The sequence below is a fragment of the Drosophila suzukii genome, chromosome 3 (genome assembly GCF_043229965.1).
Source record: "Drosophila suzukii chromosome 3, CBGP_Dsuzu_IsoJpt1.0, whole genome shotgun sequence".
NCBI classification, from domain to species: Eukaryota; Metazoa; Arthropoda; class Insecta; order Diptera; family Drosophilidae; genus Drosophila; species Drosophila suzukii.
In genome coordinates, this window is record NC_092082.1 from 32,867,972 (window position 1) to 32,888,547 (window position 20,576).

The following is a 20,576-nucleotide window of genomic DNA, read 5'->3' on the forward strand; positions in this document are numbered from 1 at the left end:
ACTTTATGGGGTCGGAAACGCTTCCTTCTGCCTGTTACATACTTTCCGACGAATCTAGTATACCCTTTTACTCTACGAGTAACGGGTATAATGAGAACGAATCAAATTTGGAGGGAACTTTAAAACCTATTATAGAACCTTTACATGAATTACTCACTGAAAATAAAAAATTGAATAAAAAAGAATATATTAATGATACACATTATATTAAGACTAAGTTCAAGGAAGAGAAAATAAGAGTACCTAAAAGGTAAAAAAGGGTACACGAGAGAGTAATCGAAAGTGATAGCGAGAGTCACTCTCATATAGATGAATCCGATGTTGCTCAACAGTCTCTTATAGATGAATCCGATGTTTCACAACAGTCTCACACAGATGATTTAAATGAAAGTGTATATGAAGATACCGGGGTGAAGTACAATCTCAACATTAATCAGTTAAAGCAAGAAAAGATTTTAGACAATAGTTATGGACCAAGAGAAGAAAATAATATTTTAATGTTGGGTAATACAACACTTCAAATTAAAAAAAATTTAATGGAATTAGGAAGTGGAAATTTATGGACTCTATCACCAGGTCTATACTCTTTAATTTTTCATAATAGTCCTAAGGATTATATTAAGAATGATTTAGAATCATATAAAAACATTTTAATTGAAACAAGTGCTCACAAAAGAAACTATCAACCAGATGGTCAAGTAAAGGGGAATCGTTCTAAAAAATATTCTTCAATTATTAAACCATTAATATCATCTTCAGTAAATGAAGAATTTACTGGTTCTGGGTATATGAGACTACAAAAAATACCACCAAACTATGTATATTGGGATAATGTTAATGAACTTGTTGAAAGATTGCAAGTTTTAATGGCATCGAGAGCTGCTGGTAATAATAACCATACTAATGAAATTCTTTCAATAATAGAAGAATTGCGGGAAGCAAAAATAATATATTATTATCAAATAAAAACAATAACTAAATCATTTCAACTACGAAATAAAAGAGTATCAGAGCTGGAAAGTAAAGTAATAAAAATGATAACTCAAATGGAGTATATACATAATTCAATAAAAGAGTTTGTTGATAAATTGGAAAATTTTAACAAATTCATTAACAAACATTTAAAAAAACCTCCACCAATCATTCGTTCTGGTCAGACACAAATAGATGGAATAATACTTCGGAAAAGTCCATTTGCACATCGTGAAAACGAAGAAGTTTTAACAATTAATGTGGATCATACATAAATATACCACTCTTTCATTATTTCTTTTATAATTAAAATGTCAGTTGATAAGTTTGGTTGTTTTTTAAATGAGAAAGAGTACTCAAGAGATATAACAAAAGGTCTAGAAAAATTTTAAAGTATACTTAATGATTATGATGGACATTTAAATGTTCAGAGGAAACGATTTAAAAATTCCCTACCACCCATTCATGAAAATGATATTGCAACAAAGATTTATATTGATGATGAAATAATTAAACTAGTACAGAACACATCTAATGAAATTTCTAAGCAACCGCAGAAACAACAAATCTTTAGATTAAGACCTCGAATCAATAATATTGAGGGAAAAGTGAGTGAAATTTCTAAAAACTTTTAATAAGGTAGTGGAGGATATAAATGAAATAGAAAGTAACATTTTCAATTATATAATTGTACCAACCTCAGTTTTAAAAGGTGAAACTGAATCTTTAGAGAAGAAACCATTTATACCAGATAAAATAAAGCTATGAGTAAACGAGATATTGTAAATGAGTTACATCGCCCATCATTCAAGAATTTCCCAAGACGTAGAGTTATAGTAAAGGGTATTAATGATTTATGGCAGGCTGATTTGGTTGAAATGGGGGCATATGCATCATCAAATAAAGGCTATAGGTATTTGCTAACAGTAATAGATAAATTTTCTTAATATGGATGGGGTGAAGCAATAAAATCAAAAAATGCAGAAGAAGTTACAAAAGCAATGGAAAAAATAATAAAATCTGGTCGTGGAGTACCAAAGAATTTACAAACAGATAATGGAAATGAATTCTATAATAAACAATTTGGAGTGTTGATGAAAAGATATGAAATTAATCATTACTCAACATTTGGTACTCTTAAAGCATCTATTGTGGAACGTTTTAATAGAACATTAAAAGAACTTATGTGGCGTGACTTTAGTGTTAGTGGAAAATATACTTGGCTTAAAATATACAAAGAGTTGATTAATAATTATAATAACAGGAAGCATAGAACGATTAAAATGAAGCCTATTGACGTCAATGCTAAAAATGAAAAACAGATTTTGATGAGATCATACAATCATCTAAAAATGTTTACAAATGGGGTCTTTAAGGAGGGGGATCATGTACGATTAAGTAAATATAAACATGTCTTTGAAAAGGCTATACCCCAAACTGGGCAACGGAAATTTTTCGAATTCGGAAAGTATAAAATACATCCCCCACAATACTTATCTTGTTGAAAAGATTCTGAAACAAAAAGATGATTATGTACTTGTGCGTTAGCTAGGCTTTTCAAAATCAGAAGATAGTTGGATTCATAAAAACGAAATTCGATAACGAACAAGTGAAAGCCTAGAACAATTAAAATGTAGGCATTGACGTCAATGCGTGAAATCAAATTATGTTTCTTAACACGCACAATTTTTATTTATAAAGTGTGAAAAAAAGCATGTACAGAAAAGAATTTGAACGGAACTTGATTATGGGCTTGTGCGTGTGGCTAGACTAAAAGAGCATGTACAGATAAGAATTTTGGGTGGAACTTGATTATGAGCTTGTGCGTGTGGCTAGACTAAAAGAGCATGTACAGATAAGAATTTTGGATGGAACTTGAACTTAAAAGATTCTGAAACAAAAAGATGATTGTATAGTTGTGTACTCTGTAGACTTTGTAAAATCAAAAGATAGTGAGATTCACAAAAACAACAAGTGGAAGCATAGAAATCAACTCATGTATATATATTTATATATACAAATCTGGAGGCTATAAAGGGGGAAGAATTTCAAAAAGTATTCAATTTTCATCCATTCGGTCACGCAACTCAATTTCGGGATAGTTTGCTCATTCGTTCGTTTGTTCGCTTGTGAAAAAACAAAAAAATTACGGTTTTTATAATATTTTTTTAATACTTTTCCTCTTTAATCCGATGGTGAAAAGGATACCACTTACCAATGAAATGAATTTAATTGAAAACCCATCGACTTCCAATAACTCGATTGGGTTGTATGTCACTGTTCCAAAAAAAAAAATCATTAAAATTGACTTCAAATTTGAGATCCTAGAGGATAGCCATATTTTATGGATCTCATAAGCAAGACAAGTGATAAAAATGAGAAAACAAACTTAAGAAGTGAACTCGATACTAAAATATTTAATGATATTAATAGAAGCATTAATGAAAAAGACTTAACAACAATTACAAGTGCGAACACAGTTGAAGAAGAAACAACTACAGCAACAACAACAACCACAGCAACTGCAAGTACACCGTCAACAACTACAGCAACTGTAAGTACGCCTACATTGAGAAGGGGAATTCTGGAGGAAGAAGAAGAAACAACTACATATTCAACAACTACATCTGGAAAAAACTACATTAAAAAGAGAAATTTTGGAAGAAGAAACAACAACAACAACATCTTCAACAACTACATCTGCAACGACTACAAACCCACCCAATCTTTTTGATTTTAATAGCGAAAATACAAATGTTGATCAAATAGAAAATAAAATTTCCCAAGACGTAGAGTTATAGTAAAGGGTATTATGATTTATGGCACGCTGATTTGGTTGAAATGGGGGTGTTCACGCCAAAAGGGCGTTTAATTTCAGGAGGCAGTGTCGAGCGGCAGTTTTATCCAGATTTCTATATCTCGCGCGCTCGCACTGCCGTCCGCTCTCCCTTTCCATCTCTCCCCTAAGTCTCCGCCCTGCTCTGGAGCGCTTAAGTTAAGTTAGGCTTAACCAGTTCATGTTTTAAAGTGTACGAATAAACACCTACGCACGTCGCGTAAAAACCCCAAAAGTACTCCCGTGTTTTTTGGGTACCACTCGATATTGGGGCTTCAACTATTTAATCGATCAAGCCGCACCGCCCCAACATTTTGGTCCAGTTCGAGCAGGATTTCAAAATCTTTGGACTTTCCTCTCCTGGAGTTTCCTTTGATTTTGTCCCAGCAGGCTTGAAACACTCCAGATAAGTTCCGCTTACTATAATTGCCGGTCATACAGCCAGTTTTTCGAACCCTATTTCGACTAACTTTCTGTATGATATATTGTCTAAATCCAAAAGAGATTAATCCGACGCAACGGCATTTAATATATGTATTTCAATTCCGTTACTTGTGCCCGACAATATTCCAGATTCCTTTGCCCACAGTTGCACACTTGAAACAATTCCAGTAAATATTTCAGTGCTACTATTCAACGAAAATATTTGTCAAATATATTTTCAATTCCAATCGTGTGTAAAATATAACTCAGCCGCAGTAAAAAATTCCCGGTCATAAAATTTTTCCTTAAGATTTGCACTCTTTATTTTTTACTGTGTTCCAGCTGCGTGTGTATATTTACATAAATATTGTAATACAGTCCACTCCAACTACTTTTCTCGACCTACAAATACGGCTAAACTATTTCCAATATTAAGAACAAAGTTACAAATTCCACAAATTTAATCCAGCAAATCGTTTGCAATTTAGTTGTGCAGGTGACAAACAAACGCACCGACATACAAACATAAGCTAAGTCTTTCCAATTCCCGCAACGTTATTCCGCTATTCGCACCCCACATATGTACATATGTACAGTGTACATACATACGTATATCGCCAGTGCACAGTGGGTCAAGAGCTCACAAAAAGTGTTCCTTTCAAACAAAAAATATTAAAGTCCGTAATTCCTTACATAAGTACGACCATCCGATATAATAAATATTTATTGCCTATCCGACAGTGTGACCGTATATATTTACAATCTTTATTGGTTCCTAAATTCCAATTTGATTCCAATCCGTTTCCTTACATCAGAACTAAAATTCTAAATTATTTAACGTCATGGCAACCTCAGTAAAATCCGCTTTAACCCGATTTATGGCCACAGCTGACTGTCTGATCCACTTTGAGGCCACTGTGAACGCTCCAGGTGCTCCTACACCAACGTTATCCGCCTGTAAAATCCGTCGCGATCACCTCAATTCCTTGTGGCAATCGGTAAAGGCAGCATACGACTTATGCTCCGACTGCATTATAGCTGCAGGCGAGAGCGCCGCAGACACAAAATCCATACTAAAGTCCAAGTATTACCAAACGTACTCCACTTACGAAATATTTGCCGCGCAGCTGATGGAACAAATCCAAACAGGCTCCTCCCAAATACCTCAAGCTCCAGTAACTTCGTCCCAAAATTCCACGTCTTATGGCTGTCGGCTCCCTCCTATCGACACAGAGGTTTTCTCTGGCGATTATCTTCGCTGGCCGACTTTCCGGGACCTTTTCTCGGCAATATACATAGACAATCCGAGTCTAACGCCCGTTGAAAAATTATTCCATTTAAATTCAAAAACAAGTGGCGAAGCTCATTCCATAGTTTCAAGATCCCCACTCACCAATGACGGCTTTCGCTCAGCCTGGAATAACCTAACTGAGCGTTTCGAAAACAAGCGATTGCAGGTGAACAGTCACCTGAAAACACTTTTCAATGTGCAATCCATAGCCCAGGAGTCGGGAACAGCCTTAAAGGAACTTCAACGCACTTTTCAAGGTTGCTTAACTTCCTTAAAATTTTCCGGTGTTAATATTGAGAATTGGGACCCTATCCTGGTTTATATGTGCTTGACAAAACTACCAAAGGTCACTCTCTCATTATGGGAGCAATCTATCCAAAATAAAGCCGAAATTCCTACGTGGCTTGAGCTTGATTCATATTTGACGGAGCGCCATCTAACTCTTGAGGCCGTCGATAGCTTCCGATCTGCCAATTTCCACCACGTCCAGTCCAAAGACACAAATCGAGAGGCAGAGTTTCCAAAAATAAATTCCTTCAACACAAGGTTAGTTCCGATAACCAAAGGCTGCGATCTGTGTTCGAAGAAGAACCACCCCGTGCGTATATGTCCACGCTTCCTACAGATGACGGTAGAAGATCGCTTAGCCTATATCCAAAGGAAGCAGTTGTGCTCCAATTGCTTTGCAAGTAGCCATCAATTCCGGGATTGCACAAGCGCTCACAACTGTCTCACTTGCCAAGATCGGCATCACACATTGCTGCATCGAAACAGCGGTCCTACTACTCCGACGATTCCATCCGACCCTCCAAGGCCAGTATCCGCCTCAGTTCCACACATCATTTCGTCCTATTCAACGCAAGTTTCCGTACAAAAAGTTCCTCCTAAGAATACTCCATCCGAATATTGGGTTCCATACCCCGCCTTGGATGGCAGACGTACTCGAGGTATTAAATCCTACCAATGCCGAGTCTGCCAAAAGATCCATCCTCTACGGAAGTGCCACCACTTTCTACGGCTAAGTCCCCAGAATCGGCTTCAGGAAGTACATATCCAGAAGTACTGCTCCAATTGCTTGGCTCACAATCATTCCAAGGACTCCTGCCGCAGTGGTCATCACTGCCACAAGTGTGGAAAGGCCCACCACACTCTCCTACATACGGACGACCGATCTATACTTCCAACATATTCCTGAGCCTACTATCCTGAGGTTCTTGCTACGGGTGTCCTCGCAAGGGGGGGGGGGGAGAATGTTCACGCCAAAAGGCCGTTTAATTTCAGGAGGCAGTGTCGAGCGGCAGTTTTATCCAGATTTCTATATCTCGCGCGCTCGCACTGCCGTCCGCTCTCCCTCTCCATCTCTCCCCTAAGTCTCCGCTCTGCTCTGGAGCGCTTAAGTTAAGTTAGGCTTAACCAGTTCTTGTTTCAAAGTGATACAATAAACATCTACGCACGTCGCGTAAAAACCCCAAAATACTCCCGTGTTTTTTGGGTACCACTCAATCTTGGGGCTTCAATTATTTCATCGATCAAGCCCCACCGCCCCAACAGGGGGCATATGCATCATCAAATAAAGGCTATAGGTATTTGTTAACAATAATAGATACATTTTCTAAATATGGATGGGGTGAAGCAATAAAATCAAAAAATGAAGAAGTTACAAAAGCAATGGAAAAAATAATAAAATCTGGTTGTAGAGTACCAAAGAACTTACAAACAGATAATGGAAATGAAGTCTATAATAAACAATTCAGAGAACTGATGAAAAGATATGAAATTAATCATTACTCAACATTTAGTACTCTTGAAGCATCTATTGTGGAACGTTTTAATAGAACATTAAAAGAACTTATGTGGCGTGACTTTAGTGTTACTGGAAAATATACTTGGCTTCAAATATACAAAGAGTTGATTAATAATTATAATAACAGGAAGCATAGAACGATTAAAATGAAGCCTATTGACGTCAATGCTAAAAATGAAAAACAGATTTTGATGAGATCATACAATCATCTAAAAATGGTTACAAATGGGGTCTTTAAAGAGGGGGATCATGTACGAATAAGTAAATATAAACATGTCTTTGAAAAAGGATATACCCCCAACTGGACAACGGAAATTTTTCGAATTCGGAAAGTATAAAATACATCCCCCACAACAGATTTATTTGAGAACTTGAAGTTTAATCTAGTTCAAGGTGGTTTCTATAAGCAAGAAATTAAAAAAACAAATTTCCCTAATACTTATCTTGTTGAAAAGATTCTGAAACAAAAAGATGATTATGTACTTGTGCGTTAGCTAGGCTTTTCAAAATCAGAAGATAGTTGGATTCATAAAAACGAAATTCGATAAAGAACAAGTGAAAGCCTAGAACAATTAAAATGTAGGCATTGACGTCAATGCGTGAAATCAAATTATGTTTCTTCACACGCACAATTTTTATTTATAAAGTGTGAAAAAATTTATTTATTTTTATTTTATTTATTTATATCCTAGTGCTACAAGTGCACACTTATAATTATCGCGCTAGTCACATTGAGTTGATATTTTATATTATTAATTTTTTTAAGTTATAGTTAACAATTTCTCTCGCTCTTAATTAATATTAATGACTAACATAAAATTTTCGTAGTTTCTTAGTTACAATTATTATTGTTTTTAAAATATATATATTTATATTTTTTTATTTTTGTTTTGTTTTTTTTTGTTTTATTTTATTTTATTTAGTTTTTATACTTATGTGTACTGGTATTTTAAGAGATCTTTAACTTTATTGTAAAATTGAGTTGCGCTCCTAATTGTTTTGTATTGGTGCGGTAGATTGTTCCATAGCCGGATACCATTTATGAAAAATTTCCTTCTCGAACACAGTGTTTGTATTCGAGGGCATATGTAATTTTTGGTTCTTACAGATGTGGCTGGGGTAAGTTTATTGAAAAGATATTTTGGTTCTCCACTCGTCACTATTTTGTGAAAGAAGATTAAAATCTGAGATCGATCCAGGAGGTCAAGTTAAGGTCAAGTATTTTATATGTCAGTTCTGATACATGGTCAAAACGTCTTAAGTTAAACACATAACGGACAACTGAATTAAAAGCTACAGTTAATGTACGCAAATCCCGCGCATCACAATTTCCAAAAATTTCTATGCCGTAAAAGAGAGTGGGCACGAGGATAACTTTGGCTATTAATAGTCTAACTTCCTCAGTAAAGAACGATTTGGAGAATGAAAATTTTCTCAGCAGAGCATATGTACGCCCTTTCGCTTTGACTATATGGTTGCTCCCTGATAAAGTATTGTTAAATTTTATGCCTAGATTAACTGCATTCACTTCATAGCTTATCGGCGTATGGTTTATATATAATTTTTGGAGTGAAAGTGTTGTACGTTGCTTTTTACCAATTACCAAGCACTTCGATTTTTTAGGATTTATACTTAAGCCATTTTCCTTTGCCCATTTTTAAATTAGCCACAACATTTTATTACTTATACGGACACAGTCATGTATTTCAGTTACGGGTCTACTAAAATATATTTGGACATCATCAGCATATAAATGTACTTCACACTCAGACAAGATACTAGGGAGATCATTGACATATATAGAAAACAATAAAGGGCCTAGCACAGATCCCTGTGGCACTCCCCTGGATAAGTTCCGGAGAGAAGAAACTTGCGTTCCAGAGACGACTGCTTGAAACCTATTCGTTAAGTACGACCTAATAAGCTTCGTGGCATTAGTTGAGAAATTAAACATATTCCTAAGCTTGGTACAGAGAATGTTATGATTCACAGAATCAAAAGCCTTGCTGTGGTCAAGGAGCGTCAAAAACGTTACGCAGTTACTGTCCAGTTCTTGTCTTACATCCTCTACAATATTAGTGATTGCAGTAATACAACTCCTTTTCTTACGGAATCCTGATTGTTTTTCGTCAAGTAGAGAATTATTAGCTAAGTATAGTGGAATCTGTGAGGACATAAGGTTTTCAAAGACTTTTGAAAGAAAAGGTAATATTGAAATAGGTCTATAGTCATTGTTTGGCTTAGGAATTGGGAAAATTTTGGCGTTTTTCCATATTAACGGAAATGAAGACGTTGTAATAGCCGTGTTAAAAATATATGTAACATGGGGCAACATTAAGGGGAGCAGAAGCTTAACAAATTTTGGACTCATATTATCGAGACCAACAGCATCACACTTGACATGCAGAATACTAGCTAGGACATCACTTTGGTTTATACATATAAAGCTAAAACTATTATCACAGAGGGGTTGAGTATTCAGGTACGGATTGCATGTTGCTTCAGGTACATCTATTTCCAAAAACTTTTTGGTTATTAATTCGACATCCACCTCAGACTCTGTCTGTCGCTTACACTTTCCAATACCTAACCGTTTTAGTTTGTTCCATCTGTTTTTTGAGTTAACACAGTTATTAAATTGTATGTTATAATGCTCTTTCTTTGCTGATTTTATCTTTTTGTTTACTTTTACCCTAGCCTCTTTGTATTGTTTTCGAAACTCATCAGTTTTGTATCGCTTCCACCGGAGGTAAGCTACATCTCGCTGACGGGTTAGGTTTTTAATTTCACTACTGAACCATGGATTTTGCATTGGCTTAATCACCTTGGTCCTTAGTGGCACAAACTTGTTGAACAAATACTGGACATTGTTGGTTAAAACCTCTAATTGACAATCTACATGACGAAGATGGTAAATACATGACCAGTCACAACACAAAAATTCCGTTTTTAATTCATTATAGTTTATATTTTTGTAATCTCTATACGTAAAAGAATTGATTTGGCTGTCAAAGGTCAAGTCGTATGTTAAAAATATTAGGTCATGTCTGGAGAAGGCTGGTACAGAAACCTGGTCATAATGTATGATTTTGCTAGGGTCATTGAAAAAAAATTAGTCAAGTAATGTATCACAGTGGCTGCTATAGTGCGTGGGAATCGTTTCGTTTACGGAAAACAAACCTAGGGATTTAAAGTTATCTACGAGATGGCTTTCTGACAATAGGTTGCTGTTAAAATCACCTGCCAATATGATGTCAGTGTACTCCAACGATATGTCTGAAACAACATTAAGTAATGACCCGTAGTCAATTGTCCGATTCGGTCTATATATGCAACCTAGAGGGGTTTTTCCATGGGATTTATTGAGAAGTTCTAATAGAATGTATTCGATAGTACTGTCACTTGGCTGTTTAAGTACCACTTTACATTTCAGCTTCACATTCAGGTATATAGCAACTCCTCCTGCATGACCAGTACGGTCGGACCGATAAACATTAAAGCCTTCACAAATAATAGACGAATCACATAGATCATTTACAAACCACGTCTCAGACACACATATCACATCGACATTAGACTGAGAATTGAAACCCAGAAACTGCAAGCTAAGTTCTTGTGCTCGCGCCTGTACATTCCGACTTGACCAAGCAGCTTGATCTTATCGCGTGGGTTTAGCATTTTAGTTATTATTACCGGATTCACATGTGTTTGTTGTGATTTCCTGGCTCGGAAGATATCACAGACTTTTGGTGGTGGAGTCAGCTGGAGATTAAAGCATAGCTTGTGATAGAGCGCTCTGAGATCTTCACCTTCGACATAGGGAACTCCATGAACCCTCAGATCACACGAGCTAGTCTCCCTGCATTGCGTTGCCAGCCTGGCCTCCAGTGCACCCAACCTCTGACCTGCTGCTTGTAGATTTTCTACCTCCCGGTTCAGCGTCTCAACCCGCTCACCCATTCGGTCCCTCATGGAGCGAAGATCGGCAACCTCGCGCTCCAACGTCGGGACACGAGCATCCATTTGTTTTACTTCCCCGGCGATTTTGTCCAAGCGATCCATAAGGCTTCTGAGCATTCGCTGTTCAGCTTCCCGAACGGCCGACTCAATTTTCTCGGTTTGTTCCTCGAAGCGAGTCTTTAGGAGCTCCAGAAGCTGAGGAGAATTTACATCCGAGATGCGTTCGCTGGCAGTTCCAGCATTGTTGCGGGTACGTTTAGTGGGTGGAGCAGAAGAACCCATGACTTTTTTAAGTGTATTTGTTGTTTGATTTGGTTAAGGTTAGGTCGGTTGTGTTTGTATTGTATCTTTCGGATTTAATCTTTAAGTTTAAGTTGTAGCTTAGCTTGCAACCACTCACTGCTTTACCGACAAACTGCCTTATCGACAATAGTGAATAGCTGCCTTATCGGCGATAGCGCAGCTGATGGGGCAACCTTTTTCTCTCTTGCACTCCGAAGATGCTGCCGCACCGATTGTCTCTCACTGAAGGTGCACGCACAACCGCACTTGTTGTTCAGCAAGAATTTATTTTCTGACTTATAGAGTCAACTTTGCACTAGCACTATGTTGTGTTGTTCGCGGATAGGGCTGGTGGTATATTAGGCGGTTATAGACTTTCTTCAATTTTATAAATGTTATTTTCCGTGGAATATCGTTTATTTATTTATTTTTATTTTATTTTCAATAAAGCGACTGCACACGGGAGAGTTGTAAAGTTGTACAGAAAAGAATTTGAAATGAACTTGATTATGGGCTTGTGCGTGTGGCTAGACTAAAAGAGCATGTACAGATAAGAATTTTGGGTGGAACTTGATTATGAGCTTGTGCGTGTGGCTAGACTAAAAGAGCATGTACAGATAAGAATTTTGGATGGAACTTGAACTCAAAAGATTCTGAAACAAAAAGATGATTGTATAGTTGTGTACTCTGTAGACTTTGTAAAATCAAAAGATAGTGAGATTCACAAAAACAACAAGTGGAAGCATAGAAATCAACTCATGTATATAAATATTTATATATACAATAATAACTAATAAAAAAGCTTATTAGTTCAACATTGGTGACCCCGACGTGATTTGTGCATAAATAATACTAGGTGCAAATCATATAAGTCTGTTTATTGACTTTTTTCGTTCTTGCGGCTGCGGTGCATTGGCGGAGCAACAATCATAAGGCCTTAAACGCAGTTAGCGCTATAATTAAACAGCAGTTAGTGATTGCGGAAATTTACATATAAGGCGCAAAATCAGATTTACATAGAAGCGTACATAGCCAAGTAACGGGCTGTTATTCCCTCGTTTGCTTTGCGCTCATCTTCCCGCTAGAGCCGAATTTCGGGCATTTCGTCTGCTGTTGTTGTTGTAGCCATGCCTACGGGAACTTTTGGAGATGTTACCGCTGATGCGAACAGGGCAATATTTTTAAAGCGCAAGGCAACGGCTTTATTTAATAGAGTGGAGCGTTTAGTGGATTCCCTATCAAGTTCGGCGTTTACTTCATGCGACGAATCCGGTCTTCATGTGAGGTTGGAGTTGATGGATGAGCTTCAAGAGTCATTTAAAAAGGTGCTCGGTGAGCTCGAAGAATTGGACTTAGAGGAAATTGAAAGTGATTTAAGTGAGAAATTTGATGACATTCTCGTAATTCTGAAGTCATCGGTTCGATCCGAAATTTCAAAGCGCGCCTCACAGCTTCTTTCGCACTCAACCTTTGCTGACGTCATCACTCCGGGAGTTTTCGGCCCCCAGCAGCGTCAGCCTCGACATAGAGCATCATTGCTGCCCCCACTGGAGCTTCCAAAATTCGCTAGAGGTTATGCAAATTGGACTGACTTTTATTCTATGTTTACCACGATCATAGATAGTCATCCGGACCTCACCAACGTAGAAAAGCTGCAGCATCTACGATCATGCCTGAGGGACGCAGCGTTGGATACTATTCGCTCATTGGAAATTTCGGATGGCAACTACGCAATTGCTTGGACTCAAAAGATTCTGAAACAAAAAGATGATTGTATAGTTGTGTACTCTGTAGACTTTGTAAAATCAAAAGATAGTGAGATTCACAAAAACAACAAGTGGAAGCATAGAAATCAACTCATGTATATATATTTATATATACAAATCTGGAGGCTATAAAGGGGGAAGAATTTCAAAAAGTATTCAATTTTCATCCATTCGGTCACGCAACTCAATTTCGGGATAGTTTGCTCATTCGTTCGTTTGTTCGCTTGTGAAAAAACAAAAAAATTACGGTTTTTATAATATTTTTTTAATACTTTCCCTCTTTAATCCGATGGTGAAAAGGATACCACTAACCAATGAAATGAATTTAATTGAAAACCCATCGACTTCCAATAACTCGATTGGGTTGTATGTCACTGTTCCAAAAAAAAAAATCATTAAAATTGACTTCAAATTTGAGATCCTAGAGGATAGCCATATTTTATGGATCTCATAAGCAAGACAAGTGATAAAAATGAGAAAACAAACTTAAGAAGTGAACTCGATACTAAAATATTTAATGATATTAATAGAAGCATTAATGAAAAAGACTTAACAACAATTACAAGTGCGAACACAGTTGAAGAAGAAACAACTACAGCAACAACAACAACCACAGCAACTGCAAGTACACCGTCAACAACTACAGCAACTGTAAGTACACCTACATTGAGAAGGGGAATTCTGGAGGAAGAAGAAGAAACAACTACATCTTCAACAACTACATCTGGAAAAAACTACATTAAAAAGAGAAATTTTGGAAGAAGAAACAACAACAACAACATCTTCAACAACTACATCTGCAACGACTACAAACCCACCCAATCTTTTTGATTTTAATAGCGAAAATACAAATGTTGATCAAATAGAAAATAAAATTTCCCAAGACGTAGAGTTATAGTAAAGGGTATTATGATTTATGGCACGCTGATTTGGTTGAAATGGGGGTGTTCACGCCAAAAGGGCGTTTAATTTCAGGAGGCAGTGTCGAGCGGCAGTTTTATCCAGATTTCTATATCTCGCGCGCTCGCACTGCCGTCCGCTCTCCCTCTCCATCTCTCCCCTAAGTCTCCGCCCTGCTCTGGAGCGCTTAAGTTAAGTTAGGCTTAACCAGTTCATGTTTTAAAGTGTACGAATAAACACCTACGCACGTCGCGTAAAAACCCCAAAAGTACTCCCGTGTTTTTTGGGTACCACTCGATATTGGGGCTTCAACTATTTAATCGATCAAGCCGCACCGCCCCAACATTTTGGTCCAGTTCGAGCAGGATTTCAAAATCTTTGGACTTTCCTCTCCTGGAGTTTCCTTTGATTTTGTCCCAGCAGGCTTGAAACACTCCAGATAAGTTCCGCTTACTATAATTGCCGGTCATACAGCCAGTTTTTCGAACCCTATTTCGACTAACTTTCTGTATGATATATTGTCTAAATCCAAAAGAGATTAATCCGACGCAACGGCATTTAATATATGTATTTCAATTCCGTTACTTGTGCCCGACAATATTCCAGATTCCTTTGCCCACAGTTGCACACTTGAAACAATTCCAGTAAATATTTCAGTGCTACTATTCAACGAAAATATTTGTCAAATATATTTTCAATTCCAATCGTGTGTAAAATATAACTCAGCCGCAGTAAAAAATTCCCGGTCATAAAATTTTTCCTTAAGATTTGCACTCTTTATTTTTTACTGTGTTCCAGCTGCGTGTGTATATTTACATAAATATTGTAATACAGTCCACTCCAACTACTTTTCTCGACCTACAAATACGGCTAAACTATTTCCAATATTAAGAACAAAGTTACAAATTCCACAAATTTAATCCAGCAAATCGTTTGCAAATTAGTTGTGCATGGGGCCAAACAAACGCACCGACATACAAACATAAGCTAAGTCTTTCCAATTCCCGCAACGTTATTCCGCTATTCGCACCCCACATATGTACATATGTACAGTGTACATACATACGTATATCGCCAGTGCACAGTGGGTCAAGAGCTCACAAAAAGTGTTCCTTTCAAACAAAAAATATTAAAGTCCGTAATTCCTTACATAAGTACGACCATCCGATATAATAAATATTTATTGCCTATCCGACAGTGTGACCGTATATATTTACAATCTTTATTGGTTCCTAAATTCCAATTTGATTCCAATCCGTTTCCTTACATCAGAACTAAAATTCTAAATTATTTAACGTCATGGCAACCTCAGTAAAATCCGCTTTAACCCGATTTATGGCCACAGCTGTCTGATCCACTTTGAGGCCACTGTGAACGCTCCAGGTGCTCCTACACCAACGTTATCCGCCTGTAAAATCCGTCGCGATCACCTCAATTCCTTGTGGCAATCGGTAAAGGCAGCATACGACATATGCTCCGACTGCATTATAGCTGCAGGCGAGAGCGCCGCAGACACAAAATCCATACTAAAGTCCAAGTATTACCAAACGTACTCCACTTACGAAATATTTGCCGCGCAGCTGATGGAACAAATCCAAACAGGCTCCTCCCAAATACCTCAAGCTCCAGTAACTTCGTCCCAAAATTCCACGTCTTATGGCTGTCGGCTCCCTCCTATCGACACAGAGGTTTTCTCTGGCGATTATCTTCGCTGGCCGACTTTCCGGGACCTTTTCTCGGCAATATACATAGACAATCCGAGTCTAACGCCCGTTGAAAAATTATTCCATTTAAATTCAAAACCAAGTGGCGAAGCTCATTCCATAGTTTCAAGATCCCCACTCACCAATGACGGCTTTCGCTCAGCCTGGAATAACCTAACTGAGCGTTTCGAAAACAAGCGATTGCAGGTGAACAGTCACCTGAAAACACTTTTCAATGTGCAATCCATAGCCCAGGAGTCGGGAGCAGCCTTAAAGGAACTTCAACGCACTTTTCAAGGTTGCTTAACTTCCTTAAAATTTTCCGGTGTTAATATTGAGAATTGGGACCCTATCCTGGTTTATATGTGCTTGACAAAACTACCAAAGGTCACTCTCTCATTATGGGAGCAATCCATCCAAAATAAAGCCGAAATTCCTACGTGGCTTGAGCTTGATTCATATTTGACGGAGCGCCATCTAACTCTTGAGGCCGTCGATAGCTTCCGATCTGCCAATTTCCACCACGTCCAGTCCAAAGACACAAATCGAGAGGCAGAGTTTCCAAAAATAAATTCCTTCAACACAAGGTTAGTTACGATAAGCAAAGGCTGCGATCTGTGTTCGAAGAAGAACCACCCCGTGCGTATATGTCCACGCTTCCTACAGATGACGGTAGAAGATCGCTTAGCCTATATCCAAAGGAAGCAGTTGTGCTCCAATTGCTTTGCAAGTAGCCATCAATTCCGGGATTGCACAAGCGCTCACAACTGTCTCACTTGCCAAGATCGGCATCACACATTGCTGCATCGAAACAGCGGTCCTACTACTCCGACGATTCCATCCGACCCTCCAAGGCCAGTATCCGCCTCAGTTCCACACATCATTTCGTCCTATTCAACGCAAGTTTCCGTACAAAAAGTTCCTCCTAAGAATACTCCATCCGAATATTGGGTTCCATACCCCGCCTTGGATGGCAGACGTACTCGAGGTATTAAATCCTACCAATGCCGAGTCTGCCAAAAGATCCATCCTCTACGGAAGTGCCACCACTTTCTACGGCTAAGTCCCCAGAATCGGCTTCAGGAAGTACATATCCAGAAGTACTGCTCCAATTGCTTGGCTCACAATCATTCCAAGGACTCCTGCCGCAGTGGTCATCACTGCCACAAGTGTGGAAAGGCCCACCACACTCTCCTACATCCGGACGACCGATCTATACTTCCAACATATTCCTGAGCCTACTATCCTGAGGTTCTTGCTACGGGTGTCCTCGCAAGGGGGGGGAGAATGTTCACGCCAAAAGGCCGTTTAATTTCAGGAGGCAGTGTCGAGCGGCAGTTTTATCCAGATTTCTATATCTCGCGCGCTCGCACTGCCGTCCGCTCTCCCTCTCCATCTCTCCCCTAAGTCTCCGCTCTGCTCTGGAGCGCTTAAGTTAAGTTAGGCTTAACCAGTTCTTGTTTCAAAGTGATACAATAAACATCTACGCACGTCGCGTAAAAACCCCAAAATACTCCCGTGTTTTTTGGGTACCACTCAATCTTGGGGCTTCAATTATTTCATCGATCAAGCCGCACCGCCCCAACAGGGGGCATATGCATCATCAAATAAAGGCTATAGGTATTTGTTAACAATAATAGATACATTTTCTAAATATGGATGGTGTGAAGCAATAAAATCAAAAAATGAAGAAGTTACAAAAGCAATGGAAAAAATAATAAAATCTGGTTGTAGAGTACCAAAGAACTTACAAACAGATAATGGAAATGAAGTCTATAATAAACAATTCAGAGAACTGATGAAAAGATATGAAATTAATCATTACTCAACATTTAGTACTCTTAAAGCATCTATTGTGGAACGTTTTAATAGAACATTAAAAGAACTTATGTGGCGTGACTTTAGTGTTACTGGAAAATATACTTGGCTTCAAATATACAAAGAGTTGATTAATAATTATAATAACAGGAAGCATAGAACGATTAAAATGAAGCCTATTGACGTCAATGCTAAAAATGAAAAACAGATTTTGATGAGATCATACAATCATCTAAAAATGGTTACAAATGGGGTCTTTAAAGAGGGGGATCATGTACGAATAAGTAAATATAAACATGTCTTTGAAAAAGGATATACCCCCAACTGGACAACGGAAATTTTTCGAATTCGGAAAGTATAAAATACATCCCCCACAACAGATTTATTTGAGAACTTGAAGTTTAATCTAGTTCAAGGTGGTTTCTATAAGCAAGAAATTAAAAAAACAAATTTCCCTAATACTTATCTTGTTGAATAGATTCTGAAACAAAAAGATGATTATGTACTTGTGCGTTAGCTAGGCTTTTCAAAATCAGAAGATAGTTGGATTCATAAAAACGAAATTCGATAAAGAACAAGTGAAAGCCTAGAACAATTAAAATGTAGGCATTGACGTCAATGCGTGAAATCAAATTATGTTTCTTCACACGCACAATTTTTATTTATAAAGTGTGAAAAAATTTATTTATTTTTATTTTATTTATTTATATCCTAGTGCTACAAGTGCACACTTATAATTATCGCGCTAGTCACATTGAGTTGATATTTTATATTATTAATTTTTTTAAGTTATAGTTAACAATTTCTCTCGCTCTTAATTAATATTAATGACTAACATAAAATTTTCGTAGTTTCTTAGTTACAATTATTATTGTTTTTAAAATATATATATTTATATTTTTTTATTTTTGTTTTGTTTTTTTTTGTTTTATTTTATTTTATTTAGTTTTTATACTTATGTGTACTGGTATTTTAAGAGATCTTTAACTTTATTGTAAAATTGAGTTGCGCTCCTAATTGTTTTGTATTGGTGCGGTAGATTGTTCCATAGCCGGATACCATTTATGAAAAATTTCCTTCTCGAACACAGTGTTTGTATTCGAGGGCATATGTAATTTTTGGTTCTTACAGATGTGGCTGGGGTAAGTTTATTGAAAAGATATTTTGGTTCTCCACTCGTCACTATTTTGTGAAAGAAGATTAAAATCTGAGATCGATCCAGGAGGTCAAGTTAAGGTCAAGTATTTTATATGTCAGTTCTGATACATGGTCAAAACGTCTTAAGTTAAACACATAACGGACAACTGAATTAAAAGCTACAGTTAATGTACGCAAATCCCGCGCATCACAATTTCCGTAAAAGAGAGTGGGCACGAGGATAACTTTGGCTATTAATAGTCTAACTTCCTCAGTTAAGAACGATTTGGAGAATGAAAATTTTCTCAGCAGAGCATATGTACGCCCTTTCGCTTTGACTATATGGTTGCTCCCTGATAAAGTATTGTTAAATTTTATGCCTAGATTAACTGCATTCACTTCATAGCTTATCGGCGTATGGTTTATATATAATTTTTGGAGTGAAAGTGTTGAACGTTGCTTTTTACCAATTACCAAGCACTTCGATTTTTTAGGATTTATACCCAAGCCATTTTCCTTTGCCCATTTTTAAATTAGCCACAACATTTTATTACTTATACGGACACAGTCATGTATTTCAGTTACGGGTCTACTAAAATATATTTGGACATCATCAGCATATAAATGTACTTCACACTCAGACAAGATACTAGGGAGATCATTGACATATATAGAAAACAATAAAGGGCCTAGCACAGATCCCTGTGGCACTCCCCTGGATAAGTTCCGGAGAGAAGAAACTTGCGTTCCAGAGACGACTGCTTGAAACCTATTCGTTAAGTACGACCTAATAAGCTTCGTCGCATTAGTTGAGAAATTAAACATATTCCTAAGCTTGGTACAGAGAATGTTATGATTCACAGAATCAAAAGCCTTGCTGTGGTCAAGGAGCGTCAAAAACGTTACGCAGTTACTGTTCAGTTCTTGTCTTACATCCTCTACAATTTTAGTGATTGCAGTAATACAACTCCTTTTCTTACGGAATCCTGATTGTTTTTCGTCAAGTAGAGAATTATTAGCTAAGTATAGTGGAATCTGTGAGGACATAAGGTTTTCAAAGACTTTTGAAAGAAAAGGTAATATTGAAATAGGTCTATAGTCATTGTTTGGCTTAGGAATTGGGAAAATTTTGGCGTTTTTCCATATTAACGGAAATGAAGACGTTGTAATAGCCGTGTTAAAAATATATGTAACATGGGGCAACATTAAGGGGAGCAGAAGCTTAACAAATTTTGGACTCATATTATCGAGACCAACAGCATCACACTTGACATGCAGAATACTAGCTAGGACATCACTTTGGTTTATACATATAAAGCTAAAACTATTATCACAGAGGGGTTGAGTATTCAGGTACGGATTGCATGTTGCTTCAGGTACATCTATTTCCAAAAACTTTTTGGTTATTAATTCGACATCCACCTCAGACTCTGTCTGTCGCTTACACTTTCCAATACCTAACCGGTTTAGTTTGTTCCATCTGTTTTTTGAGTTAACACAGTTATTAAATTGTATGTTATAATGCTCTTTCTTTGCTGATTTTATCTTTTTGTTTACTTTTACCCTAGCCTCTTTGTATTGTTTTCGAAACTCATCAGTTTTGTATCGCTTCCACCGGAGGTAAGCTACATCTCGCTGACGGGTTAGGTTTTTAATTTCACTACTGAACCATGGATTTTGCATT